This window comes from Coregonus lavaretus (assembly GCF_964263955.1).
Source record: "Coregonus lavaretus genome assembly, chromosome: 27".
NCBI lineage: Eukaryota > Metazoa > Chordata > Actinopteri > Salmoniformes > Salmonidae > Coregonus > Coregonus lavaretus.
In genome coordinates, this window is record NC_140014.1 from 31,729,358 (window position 1) to 31,741,855 (window position 12,498).

General features: G+C 44.0%; 1 pseudogene across 1 annotated transcript in view; it reads left to right on the forward strand.

Moving 5' to 3' along the window:
* Positions 1 to 12,498, forward strand: part of LOC311102970 (tectonin beta-propeller repeat-containing protein 2-like) — a 68,596-nt pseudogene extending 56,098 nt beyond the window's left edge. The window contains exons 17-26 of the transcript XR_014615785.1: positions 5,013 to 5,287; positions 5,725 to 5,776; positions 5,915 to 6,019; positions 6,264 to 6,428; positions 8,265 to 8,345; positions 8,550 to 8,624; positions 8,873 to 8,965; positions 9,385 to 9,525; positions 10,415 to 10,589; positions 10,987 to 12,498. The product of XR_014615785.1 is annotated as a tectonin beta-propeller repeat-containing protein 2-like (transcript). The remainder of the gene's footprint in view (positions 1 to 5,012; positions 5,288 to 5,724; positions 5,777 to 5,914; positions 6,020 to 6,263; positions 6,429 to 8,264; positions 8,346 to 8,549; positions 8,625 to 8,872; positions 8,966 to 9,384; positions 9,526 to 10,414; positions 10,590 to 10,986) is intronic.

The following is a 12,498-nucleotide window of genomic DNA, read 5'->3' on the forward strand; positions in this document are numbered from 1 at the left end:
ATAAGTATTTGGTCACCTACAAACAAGCAAGATTTCTGGCTCTCACAGACCTGTAACTTCTTCTTTAAGAGGCTCCTCTGTCCTCCACTCGTTACCTGTATTAATGGCACCTGTTTGAACTTGTTATCAGTATAAAATACACCTGTCCACAACCTCAAACAGTCACACTCCAAACTCCACTATGGCCAAGACCAAAGAGCTGTCAAAGGACACCAGAAACAAAATTGTAGACCTGCACCAGGCTGGGAAGACTGAATCTGCAATAGGTAAGCAGCTTGGTTTGAAGAAATCAACTGTGGGAGCAATTATTAGGAAATGGAAGACATACAAGACCACTGATAATCTCCCTCGATCTGGGGCTCCACGCAAGATCTCACCCCGTGGGGTCAAAATGATCACAAGAACGGTGAGCAAAAATCCCAGAACCACACAGGGGGACCTAGTGAATGACCTGCAGAGAGCTGGGACCAAAGTAACAAAGCCTACCATCAGTAACACACTACGCCGCCAGGGACTCAAATCCTGCAGTGAAAGACGTGTCCCCCTGCTTAAGCTAGTACATGTCCAGGTCCGTCTGAAGTTTGCTAGAGTGCATTTGGATGATCCAGAAGAGGATTGGGAGAATGTCATATGGTCAGATGAAACCAAAATATAACTTTTTGGTAAGAACTCATCTTGTCGTGTTTGGAGGACAAAGAATGCTGAGTTGCATCCAAAGAACACCATACCTACTGTGAAGCATGGGGGTGGAAACATCATGCTTTGGGGCTGTTTTTCTGCAAAGGGACCAGGACGACTGATCCGTGTAAAGGAAAGAATGAATGGGGCCATGTATCGTGAGATTTTGAGTGAAAACCTCCTTCCATCAGCAAGGGCATTGAAGATGAAACGTGGCTGGGTCTTTCAGCATGACAATGATCCCAAACACACCGCCCGGGCAACGAAGGAGTGGCTTCGTAAGAAGCATTTCAAGGTCCTGGAGTGGCCTAGCCAGTCTCCAGATCTCAACCCCATAGAAAATCTTTGGAGGGAGTTGAAAGTCTGTGTTGCCCAGCGACAGCCCCAAAACATCACTGCTCTAGAGGAGATCTGCATGGAGGAATGGGCCAAAATACCAGCAACAGTGTGTGAAAACCTTGTGAAGACTTACAGAAAACGTTTGACCTGTGTCATTGCCAACAAAGGGTATATAACAAAGTATTGAGAAACTTTTGTTATTGACCAAATACTTATTTTCCACCATAATTTGCAAATAAATTCATTAAAAATCCTACAATGTGATTTTCTGGAATTTTTTTTCTCATTTTGTCTGTCATAGTTGACGTGTACCTATGATGAAAATTACAGGCCTCTCTCATCTTTTTAAGTGGGAGAACTTGCACAATTGGTGGCTGACTAAATACTTTTTTCCCCCACTGTAGCTGGTGCGTTGCATGGCCATATGAGAGGATCTCACCTGAGAAACTATAACATGTAACATATCTCCCCCTACTTTTCTCCATCCACTCACTCTTAGACACACTTTGTCCTGTCAACATCAAGCATATGACCAGGTTTAAAGACTAGAATATTGGGCCAATTTCTCAAAATATCTTGTTCATTCTCCATGTAAATCAGTGTGTATTTAACAGGGGGAATACCAATTTATACATAATACTCTGCGTTTCATCAGAAACCGATTTCCCATAGAGGAAGAGATACCTGATTAATCTCATCCCTGGCCCAATTGTACCCGAGACAATCTCAACGGTACTATATGCTTTGAATTAGGTTATAACGAAGATATCTAGCCTAGCCAATCTACATTTCAAACTTTTGCTGACCTCTTCTATTCAGCTGGGTCTAGGGTTTGTGTAGGCCTAAACCTGTGTGCAGTCAGTCAGTCAGTCAGTCAGTCAGTGGTGATAGACAGTGATGAAGCAGCATGTGGGAAAAGCCCCTTGACTATCCCAGGAAGTCCCCTGAGAATCACAGGAACTGGTCAGCCAATAGCCTAGGCCTAATCCACTTGCTCATCCAGTGATGATGGGCTGATGTACTTTCAACGTTGAGGGCAGACCTGTAGAAGTTGCCAGTCTTGATTTAGTAAGTGAGTCTGAATTGTTTCAGTTGCATGAATGAGCCAGTTGAACCATGTGAGACAGGATGTAGAGCTGAAGGTTCAGTCATTAGTTCAGAGTTCATCTCTAGCTTCATGGGAACCTTCCTCAGAACATTGCACATGCATGATGGAAGAATGTTCCACAGGAAAGTATTCAGACCCCTTTTTCCACATTTTGTTACATTACAGCCTTATTCTAAAATTGATTAAATAATTTCCCCCCCTCATCAATCTACACACACTACCCCATAATGACAAAGCAAAAACCGGTTTTTAGAAATTTTTTCAAATGTTTAAAAAACGGAAATGTTATATTTACATAAGTATTCAGACCCTTTGCAATGAGACTCGAAATTGAGCTCCGGTGCATCCTGTTTCCATTGATCATCCTTGAGCTGTTACTACAACTTGATTGGAGTCCACCTGTGGTAAATTCAACTGATTGGACATGATTTGGAAAGGCAAACACCTGTCTGTATAAGGTCCTGCAATTGACAGTGCTTGTCAGAGCAAAAACCAAGCCATGAGGTCAAAGGAATTGTCCGTAGAGCTCTGAGACAGAATTGTGTTGGCACAGATCCGGGGAAGGGTACCAAAAAATGACTGCAGCATTGAAGGTCCCCAAGAACACAGTGGCCTCCATCATTCTTAAATGGAAGAAGTTTGGAACCGCCAAGACTCTTCCTAGAGCTGGCCACACGGCCAAACTGAGCAATCAGGGGAGAAGGGCCTTGGTCAGGGAGGTGACCAAGAACCCGATGGTCACTCTGACATAGTTCCTCTGTGGAGACCTTCCAGAAGGACAACCATCTCTGCCGCACTAAAGGACTCTCAGACAATGAGAAACAAGATTCTCTGCTCTGATGAAACCAATATTTAACTCTTTGGCCTGAATGCCAAGTGTCACATCTGGAGGAAACCTGGGACCATCCCTACGGTGAAGCATGGTGGTGGCAGCATCATGCTGTGGGGATGTTTTTCAGCAGCAGGGACTGGGAGACTAGTCAGGATCGAGGCAAAGGTGTACGGAGCAAAGTACAGAGAGATCATTGATGAAAACCTGCTCTAGAGCGCTCAGGACCTCAGACTGGGGTGAAGGTTCACCTTCCATCAGGACAACGACCCTAAGCACAGAGCCAAGACAACGCAGGAGTGGCTTCGAGACAAGTCTCTGAATGTCCTTGAGTGGCCCAGCCAGAGTCCGGACTTGAAACTGATCTAACATCTCTGGAGAGACCTGAAAATACCGTCCAACCTGACAGAGCTTGAGAGGATCTGCAGAGAAGAATGGGAGAAACTCCCAAAATACAGGTATGCCAAGCTTGTAGCGTCATACCCAAGAAGACTCCAGGCTGTAATCGCTGCCAAAGGTGCTTCAACAAAGTACTGAGTAAAGGGTCTGAATACTTATGTAAATGTTATATTTCATTATTTTTATTTTTTTATACATTTGCAAACATTTCTAAAAACCTGTTTTTACTTTGTCGTTATTGGGTATTGTTTGTAGATTGAGGGGGAAAAATCAATTTTAGAATACGGCTGTAAAGTAACAACATTTGGAAAAAGTAAAGGGGTCTGAATACTTTCCGAATGCACTGTATGGAAGACCAGCTACATTTTTTGTAGAACCTTACATATGCTCTGATCAGTTGGATGTTGCTGGCTTTTAGGATGGTGTATGCTGTGATTTGGGTTGGATGTTCTAGCCTAAATTGCTTTCTGTTGCTTGCCCTCGGAAAATGAATAATGTGTTGGCGAGTCTATAATAAAGGCTTGGGTCAGTCTAGATTAAGCTGTCCTGTCCTCCATTAGAGCTTGGCCATATGGTCAAAAACCCGTATTGTGATACATTGCCTGAATTGATGCAATAACGATAAATACATAGGGTGTGTTCGTAAATTCAGAGTGTTGTCAGATTGTCTGTTCGTAAATTGAGAGCGTTTCGCTCTTGGAGCGTTCAAAGCGCACACCGAGGGTTGACCTGAGCGTTTTGGCCTCACAACGGCAGTCAAGCACCGAAGCTAACTGGATAACGTTGGCTAGCTTGCTAGCTACTTCCAGACACAAATGAGAGAACACCTCACTCTGACCATTTTACTCGCCCTTACAGAGCTGGTTAGGCTGTTTTCATGTTATCCAGAGCGTTGGTGACTAACTGTGCTGCTGGCAACAATTGATTTACGCTTTTTTGCCGACGTTTACCGACACCGCCCATATTGAACGGGTGTTGAGCGTTTGTAAATTCATCAGTTATTCTGCGCTCTGGCACACTCAGACGAGTGCTCTGAAATCGGAGTAGATGGCCAGAGTGAATTTACGAATTACCAGTTTATAACAACTTGCACCACCGTTGTTTTTTTTATCCTTTACTAATACTACTATTACTATAGTTTGATTGTAGCCATCACCTGTCCAATTAACAATCACCCATATTAGCAAACTTATTTCATTTCAAACTTCACATTTATCTAGTATAAGTGATCAGTATGGTTGGTGTCGCTAACTTTTGGTTTATCGTCCTCCAGCTCTACTCAATCTACTTTTGGATATGCTCTATTACAGTCCCAGGCCGGGCCTTCCTGCTTGTGCACTGCACTCTGCTCCGAGTCAGAGCGGAGATAAAATTAGCCCCAGTTAACTATGTCTGTTATGAAGGGGTTTCCCAAGGTTCGGCCTGAGAGTCAGCAGCTGTTGATGTGGCAATGAATGCTCAGCATTAACACACACACACACGTCCTCAGCTGAAACACCATGGTCCCACTCCAAGACCATGTAACATAAGACAATTGTATCCTCCTTTTTTTATGAAATGCGTGTTTGTCCTGTATGTTGCAACTGTCAGGGTGCATTTCTATTCAACATCGCTCCCCTCCTGTCTTTCTGTGTGTGTGTGCCCATGTGCCCTCCCCAGGTCATGTCAGCAGGGCGGAACGCGGACATGCGGGAGCTGCAAATCCCCCTCCAGCATCGCTCTCCCTCCCTGGCTGCTCTCTCTCTGGCCCAGCGCCCCTGGCCCAGCGACCCCGATGCAGGCTTCTTACCGCAGCGCGGGGGCTTCTGGGACCACTTCATAGCCACTCCAGAGCCCAAATACTGCTGCGAGGCCTGCAGGCTAGTGCTCTGCAACCCCAGGCAGACAGAGTGTGGACACCGCTTCTGTGAAACCTGCATCTCTGAGCAGCTCAGGTGAGGACAAGAGATTTCAGTTTCATGGAGAGTGAAGGGGTATGTTTTTTTGTCGTTGAGAAATGACAAATGTCTTCTTGTCTGTGTGTTTTGAAATGCCAGCTGTCTTCTGGTAATGAGGGTTATCATAATCGTTCAGTGATCGTGTGATGATTATGATTGAGAAATAATAATGTCATTGGCCACGTTGCTAAAAGGAGGATTTGATTGGACATGAGTTAATTAAGCCATATACCACAAACCCCTGAGGTGCCTTATTGCTATTATAAACTGGTTACCAACATAATTAGAAAAGTAAAAATAAATGTTTTTTCATACCTGTGTCTGATATACCACGGCTGTCAGCCAATCAGCATCCAGGGCTCGAACCACCCTGTTTATAATGATTTATCACTCCGCATTAATAATCATCAGTAAATGTCTTGTCTTTTTTACAGCAAACCGAATCCAGTATGTCCAGCGGATAGTGAGCCGCTGTTCAAAGACAAGGTAAGACTATGTGAACGATTTGCATCACTGTCATCATCCTTATGGTACCCATGCTAAACAGCCCTATACTCTTTCTAAATGGCCGTGGGACATAATCACTGCGTGTGTCCTCACAGTAGCCGTTGTGTTTTCTGTCAGATCTTCCGTGACGTGTGCTGCCATAGAGAGATCATGGCTCTGAGAGTGTACTGCAGGAGTGAGAAGAATGGCTGTAAGGAGCAGATGAGTCTACAGCAGGTCATGGTAAGTGAATGACTGACTGAGGAAAATGGAAAAAGTCCCATTGTTACACACAGTCATTATTCAAACTCTAGAAAAGTGTTTATCTACAATTCTCCTTGATTTCAGTCACATTGGTTGAACGTTTCCTGTTGTAACTGTAATGACTACAACCCAAATGCAATCTTTTTTTTTATAGGACTTCATAATAGGCTACATTTTCTTTACACCAAATCCTTATGATTCCTTTTCCTCCTTTTTTCCCCAGGATCATTTGAATGTGTGTCTGTATTTTGAGGTGCCATGCCCTTTGGGAAAGTGCAAAGAGAAGATGATGCGCAAAGACATTCCTGAACACTTGAGTTGGAAATGTAAACACAGGGAGACCACCTGTGAATTCTGCATGCACAAGATGGCCATGACTGAATTACAGGTAACTAGAACAACTTCTTGAGTTGGGCCGGTGCTCACCGAACCTCTACCTCTTAGAGAATATTGTGACCGGCACCCAACATTTGTACTGGCACATATTTTTGTCCACCTTAAAGGGCAATTCCGCCACTTTTCAACCAAATATTCATTATCTCCAGCACCATACCAGTGTCTACATATGTGAAAACAGCGCCTTTTTTATGATCTGTGGTTAAAAAGATAAGAAGAAATGTCATAAGGTCCCAGAGGGAGGGTATTTTCTTTCTCCCCACGTCACTGCGAATCTCATTGGGTGTTTCTCAATATGCATAGTACCGTGCTCCACACTCATGCTCCGAGTGCATTCTCTGACGACGTTCTCTTGAGTACGTTCTTGTGAGGACGAGAGTGTGGAGAATGCATAAAACATTACATTTGAGAAGCACTGGCACTGCCCCCTACTGTGTTACCTCACGCTGCACCTCCCCATTCACTGAACCTTCTTCCAGCCAAGACAAGGGCAACAATAGACGAAACAAGATATACACAAAGCAAACGTATTACTTCATAATTATCAGCTAGATATGTGAATCGTAATAATGTAGCTAACCAGATAGTGTAACAGGCAAAAATTACCTAAAATGAATATTATGCAAGGTAGATGTCAGTTCTTCGTGGGTAGCTAGCTAACAATTATTTGTGGCTATCTGGCTAGCTAGCTAACAGTATTAGCTAGCCAGTTAGCCCAATTGACTTATTATGGGCTTGCGATCTACGATATGTAGACAGGTAAACATGCCAAAATTAACACAGCATGTATTTATTAACGTATCGAGATAAAATATTGTAGTCATGCAACATTTCATTCCGAAGTCTGAGTGTATTTTCTCTCGCTTCAGCTCAAATAATGGCCACCATTGATTTCAAGAAATGTTGCGTCATTTTTTAACGTGATGGCGTCATATTGCTTTGCATACTTTCCGTTGAAGCTTGCATCGATGTATGCTTCAAAATATGTACAAACGGAGTATGCATTCGAGAAGTGCCCTGCGTGCTCCGTTTCTCATACTTTGATTTGGACTCATACTCCGACCCTCCCGTGCTCCAATTTGCGTACTCGGAGCACGGTAGTATGCTATTTGAAAAACACCCATAGTGTTTGAAAATCACTGTTTTTAAAACGTTTTAACTTTTGATGATGTCATCAGGTATTTATTTAATTTTTGTATTTTACCCCCTTTTTCTCCCCAATTTTCGATGTTGTCTCATCGCTGCAACTCCCCAACGAGTCATGCGTCCTCCGAAACATGACCCACCAAACCGTGCTTCTTAACACCCGCCCGCTTAACCCGGAAGCCAGCCGCACCAATGTGTCGGAGGAAACGCCGTTCAACTGACTTCCGGCCCACCACAAGGGGTCGCTAAAGCGCGATGAGCTAAGTAAAGCCCCCATGGCCAAACCCTCCCCTAATCCGGACGACGCTGGGCCAATTGTGCACCGCCCTGTGGGACTCCTGATCACGGCCGGTTGTGATACAGCCCGGGATCGAACCCGGGTCTGTGGTGACGCCTCTAGCACTGCGATGCAGTGCCTTAGACTACTGTGCCACTCGGCAGGCCCCGGGTAGAACTTTTGAACTTTATATTTGTTTCTACAAAACGTATACATTTGCAGTTTTCACATGTAGACACTGGTATTGTGCTGGAGATGATGAAAATGAGGTTGAAAAGTGGTGGAATTGCCCTTTAACCACTGACTACAATAACACTGAATATTTACTGTACTAGGTGTATTGTCCCTGCATTTGCTTTCCATAGTGCCAATTTCTCTTTACTAATAGCTTGTTCAATTTTTCAGAAACACAAAGAAACCGTTTGTCCTTCATTTCCGGTGGCCTGCCCCAATCATTGTACTTCTCCCTCCATCTTACGAAGCGAGGTAAGGAGTGTATTCTAATGTTCGTAGTATGAAATGTATTCATGCGAAGGCCGTATGGGCATCTTTTCTCTTATCATCAGATGGATAAACATAGTTTTAGATGTTGTGATACAATGGTTGCCCATTTCATTGAGACCACATTGTAATGCAAATGCTTGGTATAGAAGGAAATGATTTAACCTAAATGTGTGTTTCTACTCTCAGCTGACAAGTCATCAACATGAGTGCCCCAAGGCTCATGTCACCTGCTCCTTTATCCGCTTTGGATGCAATTTCAAGGTCAGTATTAATGTTACTAAGACTGTTAAAAGGTAGTGGTGGTATTAATGAGGTAAAGGTAAAGGTGGTATTAATGATATGTTTAATATAAGTTGTAATATCATGCCCACTATGAACTCCTCATGACGTCTCTCCTACTCTGTTGTCTGGCTATTGTCCCACTGAATTACAACTCATTTAAGAGAACATACAGTAGTTTTAAGCTAGTATGTTTCTGATATGATATTTTCCCTGATATTCCTCTGTAGGGTCTCAACCAAGACATGAGGGACCATGAATCTAGCTTTGCCTCTGAACACCTGCGGTTGATGGCAACCAGGAACACTACACTGGAGGCCAAGGTAATCAACTCTACATTGTTCTTTATAACAATTTGCCCTGTGTACCATTTTAATGGAAAAATGTATAAAGTCAACATAATGAAAATTCACCAGCATCAAAACCAACTTCTATTTCAATCCATATGCAAGGCATACGGTGTATAAATATGTTGCCTTGTGTCTGCAATACCTGTCGTACTTGTTTTGACTCATGATCTAATCACAAATTTGAGTATGTGCTCTTACATGTTACACATTATAGCACATTCTAACAAAATGTATTTTGACAAGTACCCAAAAATAATACATTGAGAGAAATTAAACTGAATATTCAACCACAACTAACTTGTTACCAACCAGCTAATCATATGGCTGAATGGTTACTGTAGTTCAGGGTAATGAAATAAGCAATAATAACAGAACGTTTCCCACCCGTCTAGGTGGAGGATGTTAAAGGAGAGCTTCTGGAGCGCTACAAGGTTCTGCCAGGCCTGAGCAGCCGTCTGTCTGAAACAGAGTCTCAGTACGAGGAGATGAGGGAGGATAACAGACAGCTGGAGCAGAAGCTCACTACCATGCAGGTAAATGAAAAGGTCCAAGTACACTGAGTGTACAAAACATAATGTGAGTTGCATCACCTTTTGCCCTCAGAACAGCCTCAATTTGTCGGGGCATGAACTCTACAAGGTGTCGAAAGCATTCCATAGGGATGCTGACTCATGTTGACTCCAATGCTTCCCATAGTTGGCAAGTTGGCTGGATGTCCTTTGGGTGGTTGACCATTCTTGATACACACGGGAAACTGTTGAGTGTGAAAAACCCAGCAGCGTTGCAGTTCTCGACACAGTCAAACCGGTGCGCCTGGCACCTACTACCATACCCCGTTCAAAGGAACTTAAATATTTTGTTCTCCCCATTCACCCTCTGAATGGCACACACACAATCAATGTCTTAATTGTATCAATGCTTAAAAATCCTTCTTTAACCTGTTTCCTGCCCTTCATCTACACTGATTTGAAGTGGATTTAACAAGTGAGATCAATAAGGGATCATAACTTTCACCTGGTCAGTCTGTCATGGAAAGAGCAGGTGTTTCTTATGTTTTGTACACTGTGTCATTATAAAACCTCCCAATAAAGACGGAATACTAGTCTTTGACATACATAATAATACTTGTCTTGTCCCATTTACAGATTTTTCAGTTGGAGGTAAAGTCTTGTCATGTATGGAACTTACATTTTAGTAATTTAGCAGATGCTCTTATCCAGAGCGACTTACAGGAGCAATTAGGGTTAAGTGCCTTGCTCAAGAGCACAACGGCAGATTTTTCAGCTAGTTGGCCCTGGGATTCGAACCAGCAACCTTTCAGTTACTGGCCCAACGCTCTTAACCACTAGGCTACCTGCCGCCTAGGCTACTTGAAGTGTGTGTAACTGTATGTGTGTGTTTGTGGACGGTTTCTCCATGTAGAACTTGATGAGTTCCCACTCTGAGAAGCTTTTGGAGATGGAGCTGGAGCTGAGGTCTCTGAGGACTATCCGAGAGGAGGTGGAGACACTCCGAGGCACCGTGGAGAGCATTCGTTCCAGGGTCGCAACGCTAGAGGGAGGACGGGTCGGGGCCAACCCAGCCACACACACACTAGGTGAGTTGCCCTGAATGCGCTCTCTCTCTCTAACTCGTGTCGGTCTCTCTCTCTCTCTCTGTTTCTGTCTCGTGTCGGTCTCTCTCTCTCTCTGTTTCTGTCTCGTGTCGGTCTCTCTCTCTCTCTCTCAACACTTGTCTTGGGAATTATGTTTATTCTTTGCTACTTCATTGTCGCTAAAACATTTTAGGAGTTGCTCAGAATGAGTGTAGTGTGATATTGGACCAATTTGATATGCTCAAAGTCTGAAGTGACATTATTAGCAAAGCAGTGATTGAAAAAACAGTGCTTTTATGGCCTGACATTGAAGTCTGGGAAAATGTAAGTAGCGGGAAGTCCAGAGTGGTGCAAACATACAGGACTCTTATTCCATTGGCTTGCTATTGTTTCTCTGCAGGTTCTTTAGAGACACAGCTCTCCCGTCAGGACGACATACTGAGTGTCCACGAGATCCGCCTGGCCGACATGGACCTGCGCTTCCAGGTCCTAGAGACTGCTTCCTTCAATGGGACGCTCATCTGGAAGATCCGTGACTACAAGCGGCGGAAACAAGAAGCCGTGGCTTCAAAGACCCTGTCTCTCTACAGCCAGCCTTTCTACACTGGCTACTTTGGCTACAAGATGTGTGCCCGGGTCTACCTGAACGGAGATGGCATGGGGAAAGGAACCCATCTGTCTCTGTTCTTTGTGGTGATGCGTGGCGAATACGACGCCCTCCTGCTCTGGCCCTTTAAACAGAAGGTGACTCTGATGCTGATGGACCAGGGCCCAGCCAGGAAGCACCTAGGGGATGCCTTTAAACCAGACCCCAACAGCAGCAGCTTCAGACGGCCCACGGCAGAGATGAACATAGCCTCGGGCTGCCCGCTGTTCGTAGCCCAGACTGTGCTGGAGAACGGTACTTACATCAAGGACGATACCATCTTCATTAAGGTCACAGTGGACACGTCAGACCTCCCTGACCCCTGACCCTTCACCACTGGTCTGTAGAGAACAGCAGATGTATCCGGATCAGGGTGCCCTTGTGTGAGAGAGATTGCAAAAGATGGAATGGAGAGAGCAGAAAGAAGGATGGAGAACAAGAAAATAACAGAAAAGTTAGAGTAAGGTTTATTTGCAGATCTCAAGGTGCAGCCTAAGCCTGCAGAAAGAGCTGGGTGGACCTCAGAACAGTGGCCTTTGGTGCCTGTGTTGCTCACCAGAGAGGTGAGAGAAGGAAAGGGTTCTTTTTAAACCAGGGAGACATGTCACCAGTGGCAACCAGGCTGAATGTTACAAAATCTAAAGAATGCCTATAATACTCAAAGAAGGGAGAGGTATAAATAGCAATGGATAGTGGATCATTCTAACCCAAGTTATCAGGATGTAACCATCATCAAACTACATGGAACCAGTATGTATGTATGTACAGTTGAAGTCGGAAGTTTACATACACCTTAGCCAAATACATTTAAACTCAGTTTTTCACAATTCCTGACATTTAATCCTAGTAAAAATTCCCTGTCTTAGGTCAGTTAGGATCACCACTTTATTTTAAGAATGTGAAATGTCAGAATAATAGTAGAGAAAATGATTTATTTCAGCTTTTATTTCTTTCATCACATTCCCAGTGGGTCAGAAGTTAACATACACTCAAATCTTATTTGGTAGCATTGCCTTTAAATTGTTTAACTTGGGTCAAATGTTTCAGGTAGCCTTCCACAAGCTTCCCACAATAAATTGGGTGAATTTTGGCCCATTCCTCCTGACAGAGCTGGTGTGACTGAGTCAGGTTTGTAGGCCTCCTTGCTAGCACATGCTTGTTCAGTTCTGCCCACACATTTTCAATAGGATTGAGGTCAGCGCTTTGTGATGGCCACTCCAATACCTTGACTTTGTTGTCCTTAAGCCATTTTGCCACAACTTTGGA